The sequence below is a fragment of the Pteropus alecto genome, unplaced genomic scaffold (genome assembly GCF_000325575.1).
Source record: "Pteropus alecto unplaced genomic scaffold, ASM32557v1 scaffold166, whole genome shotgun sequence".
Classification (NCBI taxonomy): Eukaryota; Metazoa; Chordata; class Mammalia; order Chiroptera; family Pteropodidae; genus Pteropus; species Pteropus alecto.
In genome coordinates, this window is record NW_006439757.1 from 8,197,376 (window position 1) to 8,221,237 (window position 23,862).

A 23,862-nucleotide genomic window follows, 5' to 3' on the forward strand; every position below is an offset into this window, starting at 1 on the left:
TTCCTCAAACTATGGATGTACAGCTGAAGCTGCAAGTATAATTCTGACTTGGGCACTCTAAAATGGGTTCTAGAATGAAATCATGTTCTTTGCTAACTATGGCCAGGAGAAGAGGTCAAGAGGGCCAGCACTCAGAAAACACACCACCCATTGTCCTGTGACCTGACAACCCACGCTTAGACTTTAAAAATGAACTCCAGTTGCCAATAATACTTAATCTAAAATTTTAACCACAAATATTAATAATAGTAGCCTAAATTACCAAAAAGTTGAAGACAATTAACATAAGAGAAGGCTGACCAAGTTATTTATAAATTTTGCAAACAGGTTAACTCCTGAAAAACATAGTTAATAAAGGAAGCAGAAAAAAAATTAAATAAATGTAATTAATACCCTCAGAGCTCTGGAAAAGCTATCAACTCCATAAATCAATAGCAAAGATAGTTATGGGGCAGGAGGAGAAGCTAGTGGAGTTGCTGGTGAAAAAAAAAAAAACTAAATTGCCAAACTAAAATAAGTGGAAGAAAGAAATATACAAACAAAATAGATTGAGACTAAATCAACTGAAAATCACACAACTGAGATGAAAGATTGATCCAAGATACTCCCAAAATTCAGTGCAAAAACACAAATAAAAAGTGAAATAGAAAGGATACAGAGAGGGCAGAACAGGACCTTGTAGAATATGTCTAGTAAGACATATATATGTGTATTACATATATATACACACATACACATATGTACACACCTATATACATACACGATAGGGATGAGGCACAATTGTGTACACATGTATAAGATATAGTTCATATAATACACAATAGAATCGTGTATAATAGAACATGATATATAGAACCTAATACTGAATGTATAGAGAATATAAACAAATACATTTCAAACAGCCATGGACCATATCAAATGACTATGTCTATTCCTTCTTAGCCCTCATCCCCATCTCTCTGACATTAATTTGCCCCTTGTGAAAGGTTTTATTCCGTAACAGCTGAAAACACAGCTAAAAAGCTAAGGAAATCTATTAATAATATATTAAAATGCACATTTTATTATACCATTTCTCCTAAGGAAATAGTGGAGAAACAGAATAGATAAGTAAATAGAGATTGGGAGAAGTCCCCGTGCCCCATTTCTGTGGGCATCTTAAACATATAACAAACAAGGAGCACTGAATAATAAATTTGTTAACAATGATCCAAAATCTATGATCAACAATGTCATGATCTCAAAGGATCTGAAGAGAATGGCATTTGTTGATATTTGATAACAGAAATACTTCTTCACACAGACTATGCTAGGGGGTGGGGATGAAGGCAGTGATGTTTACAAATATGTTAAAACTAACCAAAGCCACTGTATTACCTCAGAGTTATTTTATTAAAATAATAATAATAATAATAATAATAATAATAATAATGTGGAAGAAGAGAACAAGAAGAATAACTTTTGCAGTCTTGGATATTTCGCATCCTATTCTGGTATGCCTACCTATGGTTGCAAATAACAATCCACCTACATCTGTACACTCAGCCAAGTACAGGACCCCTTTACCAAGGATTTGAGAAGATAAATACCTTATTGTATTGTGGTGGAAAGTAGAGGCAGTATGGCTGGTAAAGTTAGTGTATACATGGTGGAAGCACTGTAATATAGTCTAAAGATGATATAGCATGGTGATTTAACAACACAGGAATCCTGAAATTGAGTCCCCCTTTGCTGTTTTCTAGAAACGTAACCTTGGGCTAGTCATTTAATCTCTTTCTGCCTCAGTGTTTTCATCTATAAGATGAATATATTAAGGGGACTTGCTTATAGACATGTTTTTATAGTTAAATTACAGAATGAAAACTATTACTCACTAATGAGTTCTCATTGAATATTAACTGATGATGATGATGATGATGATGGTGATGTTGCTTTAGACCACATGTCCACTTGAGGGAAAGCACCCCACTCAGTTAACCAAACAGTGCAGTCTGGATTCTACAGCGATTCTGGCCTAGTTTAGAGGCACAGACTCCCCAGTACTTGATGAAAGGTGATTGAATCTTCTTTGCTGTCACTATATTTTATTTATTTGGCCCTATTAGCTTAAAAAAAAAAAAAAATCCCTAAATCTATTAGAGAATAAATGTAGACTGAATTAAACAGGAGTTTCCCTAATTGGGTTAAATGAAATATTATAATAAGTAGCTTTATTTTTGACTAAATATCATGATTAACAGCCTTTACTTAGAAAAGTTCTCTTTAGCAGTTAATCTCCATGTAGAACCATTTTGTTTACCATGGAGCTGACTCCACAAAAAGCACTAGATTTGATGATAGTCAAACCTATAGGGTTTAGAGGGCGGGAGGAATAATGTGCACCTACCTTAATCCTAATGTACCCATCAGGAATGAACTCAGCGTGTATATCTGAGTTTTTCTTTTTTTTATTAAACCAATAATATTTGAGGAAACTCATGGTCCTCCACAATTTCCTTGTCTTCATGTATTAAATAGGAAAGGATACTGAGAAAATTTCGCTCATGTGAAGAAATGGGTATAAATCTACTGGCCTTCTTGATCAGGGAAAACAAACAGATGTTTCTGGGGTTAGGATACCAAATCCCCATCTTAACAGAGAGAGGAGAAGAGGCAGAGTAATATGTGAAAGAACTCCATAGTAAAATCAATAGACAAAGAAGAGTTGGTATTGAAATCAGGGCAGTAAGAGGAATAAAGGGAAGGAGGGATATCACAGCTTTGTGAGTAGATGCTAAGGCCAGGGCATTTGTGTGCATCAGGCAAATTTGAGGCAGAAAGGGAAGTTACACAGAACGAGGTTTGCACTTATAGAAAACAGTCTCTAATTTATAATAAGTTCTCACTAAATGGAACATACTATCAATGGTAGTGGTATGTAGTAGCTTTTATATGTCCACAAATTCTTTGATAAATTCTCCCTTCAAAAGGTAGAACCTGCTTCCCCTTCCCTTGAGTGTGGACTAGACTTTGAGTACTGCTTCTAATGATGAATATGATAAGATGGATGTGCTAGTGTGCAACTACGGAGACTAGGTCATAGAAAACCGTGTCTGTAACTCTGTGGCTTCCTTGGTGCTCTCTCACTTTGGATCACTCATTCTAGGGAAAGTTAACTGCCATGCAGTGAGCAGCACTATGGAATGACCCATGTGACAAAGAACTGAGACCATCTGCCGATAGTCAATGAGGAACAGAACCTTGGGTCAACAGGTATGTGAGTGGTCCTACTTGACAGTGGAACCTCTCTAGCCTGACCCAGTTCAGCCTCCAACTGAACTAACATCTTGACTACAATTGCATTAAAAGCTCTGAGCCAGAACCACCCGTTAAGCCATTCCTAAGTAGTTCTGAGTTGCTAAATTTGGGAGTAATTTATTATGCAGCAATAAATAACTAATACACATTACTATTATTACTTTTGGTAAAGAGTTTAAATGTGCATTTATTTTTATTACTCAGTGTACTGATTTGTGAGACAGTACTGAAATATTAATTCAAACAAGCATAGTACTAAAATTTCAGAATCCCTGGAATATCAAAATAATACTATCCCTGAAAGCACTGCTACCTAGAAATCTGGAAACAAAACACATATAAAAATGGAAAACAAATGTTTAAGGAATCCTACTTTCTCCTTACAACTCACAGAATCCTAGCTTAGTGAACAAGATGTGGATGGACATAAAAAGGCTGGGACTTAAAAGTGAGGAACAAAAAGAAATGATAGATAGACTTTCTTCAGCTTGTCAAATTCTGTCCAAATTCCTTGTCTATCAATAATTCTATGTTGCTTTGATGGAGAAAGAAAAAGTATAAAAGAGGTTTTATAAACAAGATAGAAAAAAAAAATAGGTAGAATAAAAGTACAGGTCACTCAATCCAGTCGCCTCAGAAACTTATTCCACAGCGTTCCTGATATATCATAATAGGCTCTTTTCACAATTCCATCGATGGAGAACTGGTCAATTTATTTTTTTAAAGTGTAAGAACATTTAGAAACCCCAATCGTTAGATTCTTGGTCAGTTAGAATCTCCCTTTATCCTTAGACATATTTCTGCAACCTGTATCAAAATAGAACAAATCTAGCATGCAAATCTTTCAAATTCTGGAACAGTTAACACGTTATCTTTTAAGTCCAGCAGAGATGTGTGAAAAGGGCACTCTGAGTGCTTGACACACATATTCCTAAGAGGACAGAATTAAAGAGTTAAAATGAGTGTAGGCATTTTGATGTGCAATGTAGGACTGAGCTGAGGATCAAAATTCATGGCTTTAGACCACATGTCCTGTCTTTTGCCACCACCACTCAGTCCAAATTACACATAAACACCCAAAAGCAAACTATCAAAAGAATGTATTCTCCTCTTCTGCACTCTTTTCCTAGAAACTCTGATATTATAGGTCAGACTCACAAGGTAAGTAAGAATAACACATTTTGACAAGAGAATAAGTTCTTAAACCTATAACCAACTCTACCTTAAGGCTCTTATGACTGATTATGAACAACTTATATGTTATAATTCTATAATTACAATGAAAATGATTGAATGACCCCCAGTCATATCATCAATAAATGTCTTAACTCATATAACAATATCATAAAAAGAATAACAGGATAAATGACCAGTGAGAAATGTTAGAATTAAATCATCATATTATTTCCTTTACACAGAATCTATTCTAAAGAAAAGAAGGCAACCTCTGTATGACATGCTTGATTAGTTCACAAAGAACAAAGTCAGTACTAATTTTAGTAAAAGCTAATTTTAATCAAGCAACACATTTTCATTCATCATCTTTTGGCTCTAATCACTGTCTTCACTTGAATGCTGAACAAAAATGATTGCTAAATTTTGAAGGTTAATATAAATTGTTATCATTCTACATTTATACCCATTGCTATAAAACACCAGAAATTCCTTCAAAATGCTTAAATATTATTGCTGGGACTAAGTTTTATCATTTAGTTGCCACAGGAATATTATAACTTGAAATTCAAATAAAATAGTAAATTATTTCTGAAAAATTTTTTTAAATGTGAATTTACATTTACTCACTTAAATATCTACTTCTGGAGTGGACTGAGTTCTATTAGTGACACTATAAATTAAGATGAAGTAAGGAGCCTCTGGGAAACTCACACTGGAGTTTGTCTCCTATCTAAAATGACTATGAAGGATAAAAATTATCTTCTGGATGCTACAGAATAGCTTAACAAGCCAGAGTTATCGATATCTGAATAAACAATTAAAAATATTTAATTTGATAGCCTTCTAATACCTTTTTCTAAAGTGTTATAACACGTGCACTTGCTGAATAAACTATATAAGAGCTATTTAGGGTGAATGCCTACAAAGATATAATACAATACATAGGTAATGTTTTTACAATTTATTTTGCCAGAAACCTCCAAATAAAATGAACAAGAGATGACACTAAAACAACAATAAAACTTTTAATCTATTATCTTTCTTTAGCCAGTGAAATTATTTTATTGACACATTGATAATAGACTTAATCAGTGACCAATACAGGGTTTCAGCCTACTTGCCCTTTTATCCTTGACAAAATGCATTACAGTAGTCCCCCCCCCCCGCAACTACTGTGTTATCGCTTTCCATGGTTTCAGATATCCAACATCAACCCCAGTCTGAAAATACTGAAAAGGTGAATACAGTAAGGGGGGGGAAGGAGGGGAGGGGAACATTCACATAACTTGTATTACAGTATATTGTTATAACTGTTGTATTTTATAGGTAGTCATTATTGTTAATCTCTTATTGTGCTTAATTTATAAATTAAATTTTATTGGAGGTATAGAAAAAATTATAGTATATATAGGACTTGGTACTATCTGCAGTTTCAAGCATGCACTGGGGTCTTGGGACGTATCCCCCACAGTTAAAGGGAGATTAATAATTTAATGCACTTCTAAGGGAAATAGTCAAAGATAAAAATGATAAAATTTTATAATGGATTTACTTGAAATAAGCTTTTCCAAGTTATACCCTGGTATTAGAACTAATTCTCCTTAATCTCTTAAATCCACAGAAATACACAATGAAAATGAGGTGATTTTAAAGCACTATAAGATCTTTTTTTATTTTATTTTATTTTTGAAGCACCATAAGATCTTAAATCAAAGACAGATACAGAATTTTTAAAAAGATTTTCACTAATAGATAAAATGGGAAAGGTTTCCACTTAAACTCCTTTCACCAGAATCCTTATTTACCTCAGCGGTGTTGAGACTTGATGAAGAAAAAAAATGTGGTTTCATACTGAAACAAGTTTTATCATATCTTAAGTCAAGCTGAGGTATCCATACTTTTGTAAAGCCCTATTCTGTTTTTCCTGCTACATTTTATCTCATTTCCCTTCATTCACAACTCTTGTCTCCCCACATGCCTTAAAGAAGGACAACTAAAACTTTTCCTCTAGGTTTCATATTGCTCCCAAATCACCCTCTTCTCATGTGTAAACTTTCCAAGAAAATATACTTGATTATATCCAGCTTAGTTCCTGTCTTCTCTACACACAAGGACTGTGGAAATAGTCCTCATTTCCCTGTCCCTCAAATTCCAAATCTTAGGATCGTACTACAGATCAAAAATATACAAAAGCATCAACTCACGCTTTAGAATATTGCATTTTACTTCATATTAGTTCTAATGTATTAGATCCACTAAAAAAGTACATATATTTCAGGAAAACTTTTTAACCTAACCTAAAATTTAGTCCTAGTGTTTTTCCTGTCTATGATAAGTGCTGAGATCCAGAACCTCCTCAGATAAAGTTTAAGTTGTAGTTTACTTCTGAAGTTCTAGTTTAATTTCTTTGCTGCTCTTTTTTCTCCACCAAAGCTAAAAGTTAACTCTTAGTGAACAAACCCAGTTATATGCAGAATTTGATATAAAGAAAATCCATTTGTTCTTTTTGCCTCCTCCCTCCACTTCACATCCTGGCTTTTTACATAAGAGAAAGCTGCATAGCTTGTTTTCTATTTTTTTTCTATTCTATTTTACATATTTGCATACTTACATATTTTACATGTTTACATAGCAGAGGCAGCATTGTTTATGTTCTATTTTTTTCTATTCTGTTGTTTGTATTCTATTTTATGTATGTATTGTTCCCTGATCTAGGCGACAATGCCCTCAAGATCAGGGTCTTCCTGATAGTCTGAGAAATCTGGAATTTCGTACTGAAGCTCGTTTCAATTACTCTTTCTTACGATTTACACTGATCAACACAAGCAAAGAGACATTTAAATCCTTGATCCAAAGTAATGATAATTTTATTGGCTCCAAATTTTATTGGCTCAAAATAACATGCATTAATTAATTATCTCACATACTTTCTGAGGATCAGGAATTCAGAAGTGGCTTAGCTAGGTGGTTCTAGTTCAGAGTCTCTAGTGAGTATGCAATCTTCACCTACTCTCTCCCTTCAGTCGTTTCTACCTTTTTATCACAGAAATATTCTACTTAACCTTACTTGCTTTATTAAATGTCTGTTAGAATGATAAATAGTCTGTGCCTATCTGTTAAATTCTCAGAAGAATCTATATTAAATATTCTGTCACGTGTTGAATCTTATGACTCAAATAGATTTTACTTTCACTACTTCGTTATGGGATCTCTCTTTGGAGGGTGGCAGAGGCATAGATATAAGGTTATTCTCAATAATTTTTATTCAATAGTTCCTACAAAACTTCCCCGAAGTATTTTTCTTCTGTTTCAGGTTCTCTAGCTGATGATATAAACAGTAACATTATCTCAGATATTTATAGGAAAAATAGGCTATTCGAAGCAATAAAACAGAAGGCTTTTAGGAAACATTAAGGAATTCTTCATATTGATCAAATTTTAGAAATGATTTTATACTAAAGATACAAACTCAGATGAAGAAAACACACATACCAATATTATATTATCTATAAGATGATAAAAATATTTAACATATTTTTAAATATTGTTTAAGAAATCATTCTAACATGCAAGCCAATTTTAATGGCTTATTATCTGAAAGATTCATAACAACTGAATAAATGATTATGAAATTTCCTCTAAATAATCAGTATGGGTTTTGTGGAAAGGCAGAGAAATATATTTTCTTTGCTTCAACACGGAAATTTATAAAAAAATGTTTTATCAATTATTATGCCTCAAGTCAAAAAAATATGTCACAGCAGAATAAACCATAGAACTGAGAAATATTTTAAAGGATTATCAATATTCCATTTTAATAATATATTTAAATATGGACTACTTAAAAATACAGTCAATTCTTGTCGTTCGCAGTAGTTATGTTCTAACCAGTCACTGTGAGTAATGACTTAGCAAATACTGAGCCATTGTTTCTAGGAGAAATACTGGATTAGGTTCCTGCAAGTATCTGGTCGCATCTCCATTAACTGATCAATAAATAACTTTGTTTTATATCTGTTTCTGTTGAAAGTCACCTCATTTAATATATATTGTTGCTTCATTAATATTGAACTCATGGTCAACAGCACCAAAACTCATGCCTGAATGTCACTTATCTAACACACATATTTTCTCTACAAGGCACATCACAGCTTTCCTGTACTTGAGAATACTGGATAGCACTTCATCACTATACTTGGGGCCATTTTAAACAGTGAAATCACCAACAAAATGCAGAAAAATGGGGAAAACTTGGCACTAAATACCTTGCAAGAAGGAGACTGTTCACAGCCTGAGACTGAAACAAGAAGCGAGAGAGTCCCCTTGTTTGACCTCAGCTGGAAACATGAGCTTCAGTGACTCAAGTTTTTTGCTTCCTCATGCACATGGGCAACAGTGAAAATGCCGAGTATTGCTTTTGGAGCTACAAATAAATAAATGTTAGTGAGTAGGTAAATTCACAAATACAGAATCTGTGAATAATGAGACCGGAGCTAGAACACTTTTCAAATGATGATTTTGAAATTTAAAGACAGTAATTTTTCTCTGACTCTTACAAACTGGGTTAACTTGATATCTTCCCGACCACGAATGCTCCTTTTTGAGCCTTCCTCCACTTCACTGGTCATTGTCTACCTCTGTCAGCTGCACCCCTTGGCTAATCCCCTTGGTAAATCCACCTTGGCTTCAGCATTATACAACTGTTCCACCTTCACAGCTCTCATTTGGTTCTTAAAATTTCCAACTCCAAGCAGCTCTTTCAAATAGAGCTAGCTCTCTACATTCCAAAAGAACATTTTACTAGAGCATGCCAGGCTACTTAATTGTTATTTATTTTGTTCTATTTACAAATCTTTGAACAAATCATATATCTTATGATATGACTTCATCTCCCTATTAGCCCTTAATTCTTTAAAAATTTGGCTACTACAGCCAACACCTGATTAAAGTTACAACCTTTGCTGACACCAAAAATCTCTTTCCTGCCAAGTCGGACGGCTTTGGCTCAGCTCTCATTTAAACGTGAAGCATTTACTTACACTCTTTGATACTTCTGATCACTCCATGAACCATGCCTTTCCTGCTTGTTTGACATCGTTTGAGTTGCTACTGCTGCTCTCTATAACCATCTCTTTTTCTTCTTTCCCACTATTGACAGGTATTCCTGACACCAGCAATATTCTAACATTTTTACTACCTTGAAATAAACTTCTAGGCCCAAGATAAAGCCTCTCCACCCAGCATGCCAGGTCAGCAAACTAAACTTCTTTGAGCCTGTAAATGTTCCACTTGACCAAGAAACACAGTATATCCACTAAAATAATCCCCAAATGCCAAACCTACTCTGGGCTCCATACTTACTTCCTTGTTCCTTCATCTTTTAAAATAAGCACCAGTATGCAGTCCCCTCCAATCACTCCTTTTTCCACAGTACCTCTTCTAATGCTCTACAAAACTCACTCTTGCCCAAAATCCCTTGGGGAGAATGCTCCATTGCTCCTGAAAGACTGTACTCCCCCAACTCATGAATTACTTTCTCTTGAATAAAGAACATCAAGCCTGTTACTAAATTGTTTTAGTTTTGTCATTTTGCTACAACCCACAGTATCATATACATTTTATATCATGACAGTGCATGCACACACATGCAATCATAAAAATATCTGAAATAAGTTTACAAAATAATTCTTCTCTTTAGTAATTGCAAAGCGCTGTGATACTACTTTTCTATTCTATTGCATTTGTGAAGATTAATAAACAGAAACCTGGTTTAAATTCAAGTTGGAAGGGCCTGTTGCGGGGAGATTTCACACCCTGATACTCATTGTCAATTACCCCAAACAGAGATGTACTTTCCATCTCCAACAGGAAGATGTTTTTCTACTCTACAATCCCAGCAGGGAGAAGGAGGATCTTTTCCTGGCCCAGAAATCAATGAAAGATTTACAACTCAGCCAATGAAAAGCCACTACATTTTGAACTCCCTGTTTTCTCCAGTGGACTCCGTTTACAACAGGCCCCCCTGAACTCTCTCCTTCCCTCTATAAAAGGATGCTCCTCTCTTCTGTTCTCTGGATATGCCAGTTTCCACATTAAACCTTATGTCCTGAATTGCATTTCTCTGTTGTTCCTACATAAATCCGTTTTGCTGGAGAAATATCTGGCTATTTATTTAAGGTCCATGCATTCTTTTATTCTTTTTAAAAATAATGCTTCTCAGACAGTGCTTCTTTTTCCCCTTATACCATGCCTTCGAAATGCAGCTCAGTGTTGTGTGCTTGAATTAGAAATAGGCCTAAAAGTTGCCAAACTATAGCATGAAAAAAAAAAAATTTAAATTCCAGGCATGGAGTCTTTACTAACATTAAAAAAGACAAATTAATTTCAGAATATGTATTCTTAGAAAGACTAAAATACAAACCTATTGAGACGGGACATCACTTGTAAAATTCTTAATCTTTTAGCAGGAAATGAAATGGGACATCTCTTGCAGAGTTAATCTTTTTAGTAAACCTACTTAAGTTTTCTTCTCTCCTTTCTTTGGAAAAAGGCCCTCTCCCTCAAATCCTAATAATTGCCCTTGCGACTCAGATCTTCTGGCTATTGATAAGGGTATCAGCCCATTGTTAAGCAGAAATGGTGTTAACCCAAGCAGGGCCCTTACAGTCTGAGGGTGACGGGACTTTAAGCCAAAGGTCTCTCTTTTTACTCTTTAAGAAACATATTAACCAAGCCTGTTTCCCTTTACTCACTTAATTGGCAAATCAATATTAGAAATTAATAGATGTATGATTTAAATAACAAGTTCGTGTCTTCTTTTCTTTGTCTAGGGACTGAGGTGGCACTTCAGTAGGAAATCCAAGACCCCGCCCTGACTGAGGCAGAAAGAGAAAGAGCTCCCTGAAACCCCAGTAGGCAGGGACAACAGCCCTCACCAGCAGCTCAACATCCATAACTAATAATAAGGGGGTTGGTTCATGGCTCTCAGGAAAGAGGTAGGCAGGAAAGTTAGAGGGTTTTGCGTCTGCCTGCAAAGACACTGAGGTCATCCTATTTTAGAAGGGGTCTGCCCTAACCTGCCCACAATCAAGTAAAACAGAAGGCATTTTTTTTTTACTCACACAAAGAAACCAGTAGGCAGAGATGTAGGTACGAGTTTCAGCCAGTCACTTGCACCTGCGCAATGAAGAGCCCAACAATCTTCAATTCACCTGAGCCTCTTTATACCATCATTATAATATGATGCATGTGCCCAGAAGTTCAGTAATGTCATTATAACAGACTGAATTCTGGGAACAAACATGTGCAGAAAGCAAAATGATGAATCACTGAGTCCTGTCAATCTTCAGGTACCAGTTTCAGCCAGTCACTCGCACCTGCGCAATGAAGAGCCCAACAATCTTCAATTCACCTGAGCCTCTTTATACCATCATTATAATATGATGCATGTGCCCAGAAGTTCAGTAATGTCATTATAACAGACTGAATTCTGGGAACAAACATGCGCAGAAAGCAAAATGATGAATCACTGAGTCCTGTCAATCTTAGCTGTCAATCAAGGAAGCCCACTCCTCTAAGAAAAGTAACCACCCACAGCAAATAGGGATAAAAACCCCAAAGGCTTTGTTACCAGGACTTTGAGCCATGCTTCCTTTGCTCAGGCCTCCTTCCACTTCTGGAAGTGTCCTTTCCTTTCTAATGAAACTTTCCTTTTCTACTGTATTTCGGTGTCTTGCTCAATTCTTAGAGACAACAAGAACCTGGACAATGTGCCAGGAGAGGATCCCCACTCTCTGGTAACAGAATGATTCTAGAAAACTATTACTAGTTCTCTATTATAAGCTCTAAGTAAAACTATACATAGAATCAACATATATAAAACCAAGTAAATATTGGTAATTTCCCAATTTTTACACTAGAGATTCCATAGTCTTTTCTTGAAAGTAATTTTCACTGAGTGAATAACTGAGTTTAATTCAAAAGCAAATTCAGAAAACCCAGGCACTTGGGAACCATTCCTCTCTACCCCAGAAGTTACTAAGTATTAGAATGGAAAAAGAGCCAACAGAGAAAAAACTTAGTAAATCCATTAGAAAATTGAATCAACAGTTGGTTACTTTATTCATAGTGACATTTTATAGATTATGCATACAAAAAGACTTGTTTCCAAATGAAAAACATACCTAAACCCTACTACTTAAGTGTAATTTGCATTAACTTTACAAGAACTGAGTCCTGCATAAGACATTCCTTAACATTACATTTTGATCACTACTGTAGTAAATTCGTATTGATTTATACCTTTAATTCTTCCTCAGAAGGTAGATATGAAGTTAAATACTATCTAAAAAGAGGTTTAAAAAGTTCTCCTTATCCCATTGTATGGTTTTAAGAAAATATGGTTAAGAAAGATATTTTTAAAGTTAAAGTCTATGGCCATGCTACCCTGAACAAGCCTGATCCCGTCTGATCTTGGAAGCTAAGCAGGGTCGGGCCTGGTTAGTACTTGGATGGGAGACCACCAAAGAGGACCAGGTGCTGTAGGCATTAAAAACAAAATAAGGGATTGTAAGCTAATAAGATCCTTGCAACCTGTGAGGTCAATCAAGGGTTGCCTTGTCGTTAAAAAAAAAATAAAATAAATATTTAAAAAAATTAAGTTCAATATTACAATTGAATATGAAAACAGTGTTACTAAATGAAATGAAAAGAAACCATGTCTTTAAAAAAATAATGTGCATTTATAAACATAAAATAAGAACTTCATTAATCAAATTCTGGTCAAATTTGCTATTTATATTTCTGGTTAAATGAGGGATTTGCTATTAGTGTCAAACCTTTTATTTCTTAAAGCTTTCCTGTCATCCTCCCTACTTTGCAGCCTGAGGGTCTATTTAAATTGCATGTCAATAAAAGTGAATGAGTTCTGAATGAGGAGAAACTGCAAAGTGGCCATATCATGATCTAAGTATGTTAGTTGGCTTTACTGCAAGAACTTTGGAATATCCATTTCATTTGGATAAAGACATAATTTTACTTATTTATCAATGCCTGCCCATATGACAGATACTTAAGGCCTTATTGTAGTTTTAAAAAACATTATTTCCAAATTTACTAATCATCCATTTTTTTTTTTTTTGAGACTTCAGTATCTGAGAACTTTTTTTAAAACTTCAGTAGTATGTCAAAAAAGATGCATGCTTAGAGATCTTTATCACGTGGTTTAACATGACTACCCTTAGGCAGCCTTGACATCTTTGATTTTCCTGCTGGATTATAGTAGTGTTCAGATTGCTTTGTCAGGGAGCAGTACACTACCAGTGATTCAAACATGCTTTGAGCACAAGAAAGTGTTTTGACAAAATTTGAAAATGCCTTGCACTTAGAGACTTCGGTAATCCATCTAAATCATGAGCCCATCAACGTTACCGGTAATAAAACTATGACATCTTTAGTAAGCCCTGATGCTAAAAAAGACCATCTCTTGAAAACCTGAAACCTCACAGATTTTTCTTAACAAAGTATGTGTATGTCATGTTCTTTTTCTCCATTTCTTTGACCTCCCTAGCAATTTTACATAACAATATTGATGTCATATTGATGAAAATCTTTCTGACAGCAAGAGAACATTCTTAATTGAACAGTATTATTATCTTAACAGAAAGCATTTCTTTCCTCCATATTTTGCATTGATAAGTACATGTTTAAATATAGTAAGAAAGCATATTTGCTTTAAATAGTTATGATGTGGTCACAGCTTTTCATTAATTCAATGAAGACTCTTTGAGTACTTTTTAGGTGCTAAGCCTAGAAGTAGTCACCGGACTTACAGGACAAGTAACACAGATGTGGTCATTTCAAGGACTGTACGATCTCAAGGAACGTATGAAATAACCAAGAGACTGTGTTAAGGGTGGAAAATTTTCCAGTGAGCCAACTAGCTAAGTCAGCTACAGGGAAGAAATATCTTTAGATACCAGAAGTTGTCCTACTTGCTTGTGTGTGGTTTAGGAAGTGTATTGCATAAGATATGTAGATGGCCAATGTCTGCTTCTGTAATTCATTTACTTGTCAATAAAGGGTGTTGTTCCGAGCAAAAATATGCTAAAAGCCAACTTCCACTTCTGTAATCTGCTGGCTTGTTCAGGAGACCACCAGGATGTGGTCTTGAGCTTTATCAGCTGCCTCCTCTGAAAGCTCCAGGCTGATCTCCTCTAGCCCTGCCTGGTAAAGAGTCAGTCGCCGGCCAACTAATAAAGGCTCATAATTAATCTCAATTGGCTCCGTGGGTCTCAGAATCGTTCGCGCCATAACAGTACATATTCTTCCCCTTCCTCACTGTAAGTCCATATCAAAGGAAATGGGAATGACATATAAACTGAACACTCAGGGTCCCTCTCAGTGCCTTTTTCTCTGTCCCTCTCTCTGCCTCTGAGATGAGACCACACTCTGTGGAGTGTTAGTCCCATTTCTAATAAACTTTCCTTTTGACTCTAACTTTGGCGCGTGTGTTGAATTCTTTCCACACTCTCTCCCACAGGATCCTCTTCTTCTCTCAGTGCAGGGCTTGGTCTCCCCTTCACTTGGGGAAATTTGCCCTTTCCTGCATCAAAGTTATCTCATAATTTAAAGGATGACATGGCTAAAGAGAGATATTTAGGAAGATATTTCTAAGCAGAATTGAATTTAAGTCACTGCCAAAAACTACATTCTATCCTTTTTTAAAAAAATTGTAATATCCTATCTAAAGGTACACAAAAATTAATCAATTGCCTTTATTATGTGACTGTAAAATATCAACTCTACTGCCTCCAATAAAGAACCAGTAATTATTTTTATAACATTAAGATAAAGTCATCTGTAAAGACAACTTCAATTGAGATTTTCTAGTACCTATGACTAATCCATTATAAACAAGTGCCAATCTTAAAAACACAATTCCAGAGTAAGTGCAGTTAGAGTGAGTACAGATACGAAAGTACAATTAGCTCATTGGTTATGCTATGCCAAATAGATGAAGAGTAAAATTGATTTTATACTGTGGGTCTATATAAATAAATAAAATCCTATCTTCTTTCCCCCATATGTATACTTAAATTTCTTGTACAAATAACAGAATACTCAATTCCATTCACTTCAACAAGACAAACTCTAGAAAGATTGGAAAGAGCTGATAATCAACTTGCAAATTTATGCTTCTTTTTTCTACTTCTATTAATTTCTTGAGTTGTTTAACATAACCAGGAAAATAGTTTCAGTAAATGGAGCAGTTGAAGACTCAAGTAAAGACTCAATTATCTTTAAGAACTCTGAAAAGTTACATATATCCCACACTGCTTTTGGTTTCTCATTTCGTCTTTGCTTCAAACCCCTATGCAAGTGTCTTCTATTTTTGAGCATCCTGTGAATTTTCAGCATCCTTTCTGGCTTTTACAAAGTTGTGGAAGGCATCTGCTTTGGCAGTGTTTACACCAAGCTCTCAAACAGCTAGCCGGTTGCTGAGTTCCTCAGCCTTTGCAATATTCCACTCTTCCACAGCCCAGTCCATGCTCATTTCAAGGCCCAACTTGTCCTTTTTTTCCTTTTAACAGTGGGTTCGAACCTATCATTCACTCCAAAATACTGAGGAAGCTCCTTACTCTGGATTTCACTTGAGGACTGTTCACTGTGAGATTCTTCTTCAGTCTTTAATTTACCTATTCTGGGCATTTTCTTTTTTTCCTTCTGACTCTTGAAGGTGAGATTTTCTGTTTGAAAATTTTCTTATGGAATTCTTGAAATTTATTCCATATATTTAAGGGAATTCCAGAAGGACATTCTTCATGTGCATTTACATTTGCTTCTGCTTCAGTTTTTGATCCATGTGTAGGACAACTTAAAATCTATTTTTGACATGTTCCGTCTTCTTTATCTTCCTGTAAGTTAAGTCCAGAGTTCTGTAATGTGGCTTCATCTTCAGAATTCAACTCAACATCACTTTCACTTAGGCCAGGAGATAGCAGCTCACTCCAGATATTCCAGCCAAGAGCTGGCTGCCCAACAGCCATCTTAGGATGTATACCCCACCCCACCCCACACCCCTACCTCCCACCCCCGCCCCCTCACAACTCCCCCTGCTCATTGTTAATTGGATCTATCTCTTCTTCCTCTGCCTGACCCTTAATTCCTTAGAAAAGAAGTGCTCCTTAGCCATTAGTATCTTAGGTTCCACCAATCACTCTATCAAAAAATGTCTGTCGTTATAATAGAAATTTTTACTTTTTATATTTTTCAGTATTTGTACAAAAGTTTTCATTTGATATTTTGGCCCAGTAGTCATTAAGCACACATTGATGCTCTGAGTTCAAGCCTCAGATTAATGATTATTTGGCCACAATCATTTGTTAAGGTGATACATGACAATCGTTTGTTAAGGTGATACATGTTTGAGGTTTGGAAAAGAAACCTCAAATTGAGAAATTCCTCTTTTCTATATTGGGTTTAAAGTTCAGCAGAAAGCAGAGCTCGAAGCATAGACTCTCATACACTACTATTGATAAGGAAATGAAGTCCAGGGCAACACGAATGCCAGACAAAAGGAGCAAAATAGGGCACAAGAAAGCAATAATATGAAGATGTTTTATCAAATTGGCCACAGCTAAACGTGACTACAATCTCATAGGATTGTCTTCTGAGTAGCCACATGAACTTCACTGTAGGACATTCCACCTAGAGGGGAAAAGGGAGAAATTTTTACCTACGTCTCCCTTTTCCAACTGCTCAAAGGCTTCTGTAGGTCAGGAATTTAGACGGTGTGCAGTATGGCTTACAACTAGTCTGAGGTGTCTGGGGCCACAGCTGGTAAAACTTGAAGGAATGAAGGCAACTCAAAAAACTAGGTCTAGAATTATCTGAGGGCTTCTTCTCTCATAAAGTCTGGCATTGGAACTGGGATGATATAAAGGCAGAGCTGAGCCAGGACTGTCAATGCTACAAGTGGCCTCTCGGGGTGACTTTGGACTCTCCGGATGAGCAGAGATTCCCAGGGGGAGAATTCTAGAGGAAGAAGAGTAAGTGCTCCAAGAGACCCAGGCAGAAGTTGCGGGACTTCTTCTGACGCATCCTGGGAACTCATGCCGTCGCTTTGGGCACGTTCTGTTGTTTACAAATGAGCCACTAAGACCAGTCCAGATTTTAGGGGAGCAGAATTAGACCTTCACCCCTTGATAAGGGAATGGCAAAGTCGTATTGCTCAAGAACATATGTGATGTGAGATGTTGTTGAGGCCATAATGAGAAACACAATCCAGCCATATCATCCAATGATATGCCACATTTAGTAAACATAAGAAGTCACTGGTAAATAATATCATATTCTTAAAGATCAAGAAATTAAAGTGATTTGCTTATAACTACACTAAGACCAGGACCTAGAGAAAATTAACAATTGACCTATATTATGGCTGCAATATTACCCCATGTATCAAACTGAGGCATACAATTTTGCCATTAAACACTGGTGGAAGAGTATGGTTATTTAGTGACCAATATACTTGACCTAGTAATGTAATTCCATGAGCTCTTTCTCTAACTCTGTTATTAATTTTTCTTTGTGACCTTGAGCAAGTCTCTTACCATCTTGGAGTTTCAGCAGCCACGTTTAATAAAAGAATCAAAATATACACATCAATTCCACAGGGTACTGTGAGAGCAAATGTTCCATCATTAAAGCTTTTTATGTGTCTGCATAGTAATGGCTGCATGATTACAATACTGTTGGTGACAGTGATTCTTGGTATAAAATGCTTATAATGCTTCCCTTAGAAGATAATTTTTGTGCCCCTCAGCTTTTGCACCATGTTATCAAAGGTTCAAGTGAATTATCAAGCAGCTTCTGAAACTCAATCTAAATTTCCATATGCAAAATAATTATTTTATATGTCAAAAGGAAAATAAACAGAACAAGATTTAATGAATAATGATTTTAAAGAAATTCAGTGGTATACTCTGCATTGTGTCCTAGAGATGGTAAATTGTACAATATTTACCACTAGCCATGTAAGTTCAGAAAAATATTAGTCAAAAAAGTAAAACTATATTAGTGGGAAGGTCTGATTTTTAAAGTAATTATTACTTGTTTCTTTATATGTATTTCTTCCTGCCACCAGGAGGACTAAAAACAGTAAAGATCACAATATACTATACTGTTTTGTATACAAGGACATAAGGAAGCAAAATCTGCCATACCAAAATGTGTCCCTCTGGCATGAGAAACATTTTATTTTTAAGAAACAAAAGATGCAGAAAGAACCTTTGACCTTCCCCCAAACTGCCTAAAAGAATTTAAGATATAAGGCCTGTTCTGAGAAGAACTAACACTGTAGATAACCACAGTATTAACATAAACTAGATATGGCAGATGGAGAGGAAACTCAGAAAGCCTTTTTGATCAAAGTCCTCTCTGTGATCCACTGTCTCTAGATGGGCCAGCAAACTTTTGTTTGCTAAACATAAACTCTTTTCATCTCCCTGTGAATTGCCTTACTTCCTTTTAAAGTCCCAGACCCCAAAATGACATGTATACTTCATTTTGCCTTATTGTCTTTGGAGTTGTCATGCTTATTTGAGTTCTCCATGGGTAGGTATTAAAATTTGATTTTTTTCCTGTCAATCTGAATTATGTCATTTTAATTGTTTGGCCATAAGAACCAAGAGGGAAAGTAGAGGAATATTCCTTTCCCTCAGAAGGATGAGGAAATTTTATATTTCATAATAAATTCACTGGGATATATAAGTAAGCCAAACTTGAGCCCTTAAGAGATTCTTCCTATTTTTCAAAGGCAAGAGTACGTACCAAGTGTTGCTGGCATTTTGTTCAGGAATTACCTTATGAAATGGGTGCAAGAATAAATGGATCGACCTTAATAGTTCCAAGTACAGAATTTATCTTTTCAATTAAAGGTAAATACTTTCTCCTCCCTCATTATTCTCAACTTGCTAATAACAATATTAACAACAACAAAGCCACAAACTATAATCACAGCACATTTATTTCAAGTACATGTATGTTACATGTCAGTAATCATCATCTGTATTCCATTTCTATGATGTTATTCTTTCAGGTTTTATATAAGACTCTGGGACGATTTATAAACAAAGTGTGGGAGGAGCACAGGCTAATACTATCAGAATTTTAAGTGTCTTTCTTAGTGGGAAAGATCATGGATTCATAAATTTCATCACTATTCCATGATGATATCTGAGAATTGTGTGGCATCACTCATCACAGAACCTTAAAAAGCTTTCAATTACATGATCTTCTTTTATCCCACCATATTCCTTGGGTTGGGAAGATCTAGAATATCTCTTCCATTTAACAGAGGAGAGGTACGAGGCACACAGAGAATGAATGACCTCATAGAAATGGATCGTGCATGTCATAATGAAAAGGCTGGATCTGGGCTTCAGTGTGGATTCTGCTGCTTCTTTTTTGGACAACTAATCTAAGCTCTGGCAGCCTTCTGCCCTTCTTTCTCTTAAGTCTAACCTGGGGGTGAGATACAGCTCTAGTATCTGAAGTATCTCTGTCTACTCCCTCTTTAGAGCATAAAATGACACTCAATAAATATTTGTTGAATACATAAATGTGTGAATTAACAAATGAATGAGTACATGAAAACACTGAGACTAAAATTCCATGTGATTTGCTTTCAGGCTTTTCCTCTGTCCTCAGCCTTTATAAATATAAAAAGTTTACTATGTAAACTTTCATGACAGAAAAAGCTATAAATTGTCCCTCAGTATCCACAAGGGGATTGGTTCTAGCACCCTCTGAGGATACCAAAAATCCAGGGATACTCGAGTTCCTTATATAAAATGTCACAGAATTTGCATATAACCTATGCACATCTTCCCATATATTTTAAATCATCTCTAGATACTTATAATAACTAAAACAATATGATGCTATGTAAATAGCTGCTATACTATTTGTTTAGGGAATAATGATAAGAAGAAATGTCTGTACGTGTTCAGTACAAATGCAAGCTTAACCTCAGAGTACACATCAGCAACAATTTAACTTTTTAAAAAATATTTTCAATCCTCAGTTGATTGAATACGCAGCTGCAAAACCTGCAAATACAGAAGGCCCACTGTACTGTTATTAATAACAATTCCAAATAGTAATTAAAATTAGGACATTCAATCATTATTTCAAAGTAAATTAAAGAAAAACTATTCAGTTACTTTTAAGAATTCCACACATCGAAAAATGACTAACTGTATATCTTGGGAACTGGAAAATGAGGAATGTGCAATATTTATGTTGTGCCAAAATTCTAATGCAAAGTTTGTAATGTAAAGATCCTAATTAGAAGCATAAATTATAGATTATATTTGGAGGATTGACAGAAATGTTCCTTTTAAAGGGCAAAATATGTTTTGACTAAATGAATCACTGAAAAGCCTGTTTTAAAAAACATTCTCAAAAATTCATAAGTTCATCTGTTAGACAACAAATGCTAAGTATATTGACTATTATAACCTTTCTGTATCTCATTAAGGCATCTTGAGACAGTTGATTCTGAACAGTTTTCGTCTCTTTAAAAAAAAATCACATAACTTAGTTTAAAATGTAAAGAATCTTTCAGTAAAATTGTTAAGAATTTAAACCACTGTTAAAATATCATTGAATATACATAGCAATAAAATTGGGAAAACCCCAGTTCCACGAGACATTTATTCAGAAATAAATATTGTCTATGAATTAAAAATTATCATCAGTTAAAATATTTCTTCTCCTATCATGTATTTTACAGAATGAAAAACACCATTATACTTAAGTTGCTTAATAAATACCTCATTTAAAAATTTATTTTGTCTATGGCCATGCCACCATGAACGTTCCTGATCTTGTCTGATCTCGGAAGCTAAGCAGAGTTGGGCCTGGTTAGTACTTGGATGGGAGACCACCTTGGAATAACAGGTGCTGTAACCATTTAAAAATATATAAATTTCACACACACACACACACACACACACACACACACATCACTAAATAAGCAGTGTATGATAATGGTGTAAGTATGGAAAGAGAATTTTATATCTGAAAGTAAATAACAAAAATTAAGACTTTTTAAGATACAACTGGCTCAGTACTTTTCAATGTAAATTCAAAACAACAGTAAAAATGAATTCATTCAGTCTTAAAGTATTTTGTAAATAATAAGTAACAAATGTCAACTATTCTCACAATACAGAAAATATACTATAGCAAGGACTGAACATATTTTTATAGCTATATTCATTAATTTTGTCTTCATAAATTTTCTTAAATCCTTTTGAAAATCACATGATCAAGAACTAAATCGATACCTATCTATGCATTTATTCAACAAATAATTATGAAGTACTATATAAAGTTTTATGTACAACCCTTGAGTGGTTACCAAGATGTAGAAGATATGTATTCTGCCATCAAGAAACTTAAAGACAAATGGGCAAGGAGAACATGTAACTAATATAAGTTAGAAAGCAGGGAAACAAACAGATGAAGTAGGAATTTAGATTAAGACATGACGATTACTTGAAATCGCTGGGAACAGGGAAAGCTTTGAGCTGTATCTTCGAAATATGGGTTTTATTTTTGGCGTACAGGCATAAGGAGAAAAACATTCTGAGGCAGGAAAGAGCATAAACAAAGACTCAGAAAGAAAAACATGTGGTGTATGTGTAATCAAAGCAGCTAAGTGCGAAGGAGGAAAGGTTTGCAAAGAGAATACAAAAGATAGAAGATAATGACTAGACATTATAAAGGGTCCTGAATCTAAAACAAAGTAAGTTGGACTTTATTTTACAGTATTGGGGATCTCTTATTAATAGAGTAAAGACTAACAAAACTATTACAGGAAGTTTTTCTTAACAATGCATAAGAACAAAATAAGGAAATGTTGGAGGGACTTCTTTAAGAAGAAAAAATATGTACCAAAAACAGAAATAAAGAATGGTAAAAACTACATTCTTACCTATAAGTAACTCAAATGGAAAAGAATTAAGTGCTCCAACTAAAAGATAGAGTGGATGAAGGGAAAGGAAAACAAAACTCTTACATGTTGTCTATAAGAGACTCACTACAGATTAAAAACACACACACACACAAAAGGAAGGGATGGAAAAAGATATTGCTTTGATGGCCTAGAAGGTATTTAAGTCAGACAGAGAAAGGTAAACACCATATGATTTCACTTATATGCAGAATCTAGGGAATAAAAAGAACAAACTAATCAAGAACAGAAACAAATATGGTGGACAATTTGGTGTCAGACAGAGGGGAAGGCGGTTAGGAGAATGGGGTAAAGGGCTAAAGAAACACAAATTAGTAGCTGATAGATGGTCGTGGGGATGGAAAACATGGCATAAGGAATGCAGTTAGCACTAATACGTTAGCTAGGTGGAGGGTCGGGGAGGGAGGATGCAATTGAGGGGATTGTTTTATGAACTGTATAGATGTCTAATCAATGTACTGTATACTTGAAACTAAATTTAAAAAATAATTTAAAAAGAAAAAAAAGCACAAAATAAGGATGAGCCAGGTGTCAGGAAGAACAGTAAAAGCCACCCGTAAGTAAAATGACCCAGGCAATTAGATCCTGACCTAGAGTATAGTCTCTTGGGATAAAAAACAAAACAAAACAAAACAAAAACAATTGATGGGAGTTTACCGATTTGATGTAGGAGGCAGTAAAAGAGCAAACTCAAGATGATGATTAGGGGACTAGATGGAGATACTACTGACAGAAATGGAAAAATGGGAGAGAGAAGGTCCAGAAGTGAAAAGCTGGCCAAAAGACCAATTACTGAGCACCTCCAGACCCAATTCTAAGCATATTACTTAGGTTATCTCATTTAACCTCATCATAGTTAGTGAGACAGAGGCCATTAAAATGATGCGCCCAAGATCACACAATTAGTGAGTGACAGATCCAGGAAAGACAAACAGTTCAGTTTGTGTCATGCTGAGTTACAGGAAGAGGTATAAAATGCAGATGATAGTACTGAGTAATGAGTCTGAAGCTCCAAAGAAAGAGCAGTAAATCCAAGACAAATTTTGGGTGAGTTATATGCATAGTAAAAGCTAAATTAAGTTACAGAACCTTAATGGAGAGAATAGAGCATTAAAAAAATAAAGGGAGATAGTCAAAGAAAATAGAAGGTAAATATTTTAAGAGTAGATAATCAATTTATCCCTAGGTGGGGGAGACCACTTTGTGAATTATATAAATGTCTAGCCACTATGCCATATACCTGAAATGAAAATTTTTAAAAAGGATAGTAAAAAAAAGTAGAAATTCAAATGACATCTTACAGATCTTTATTATATTTTAGAGTTTTCCCTCCACAAAGCCAAGAT

At 35.2% G+C, this 23,862-nt stretch overlaps 1 protein-coding gene and 3 pseudogenes across 23 annotated transcripts in view; 2 read left to right on the forward strand and 2 right to left on the reverse strand.

The window, feature by feature from the left end:
- Positions 1–23,862, reverse strand: part of MARCH1 (membrane associated ring-CH-type finger 1) — a 574,299-nt gene that overhangs the window by 480,343 nt on the left and 70,094 nt on the right. The gene's annotated exons all lie outside the window — the stretch shown is intronic.
- Positions 12,902–13,020, forward strand: LOC112483971 (annotated as a pseudogene).
- Positions 15,090–16,520, reverse strand: LOC102881040 (annotated as a pseudogene).
- LOC112483990 lies at positions 21,332–21,450 on the forward strand (annotated as a pseudogene).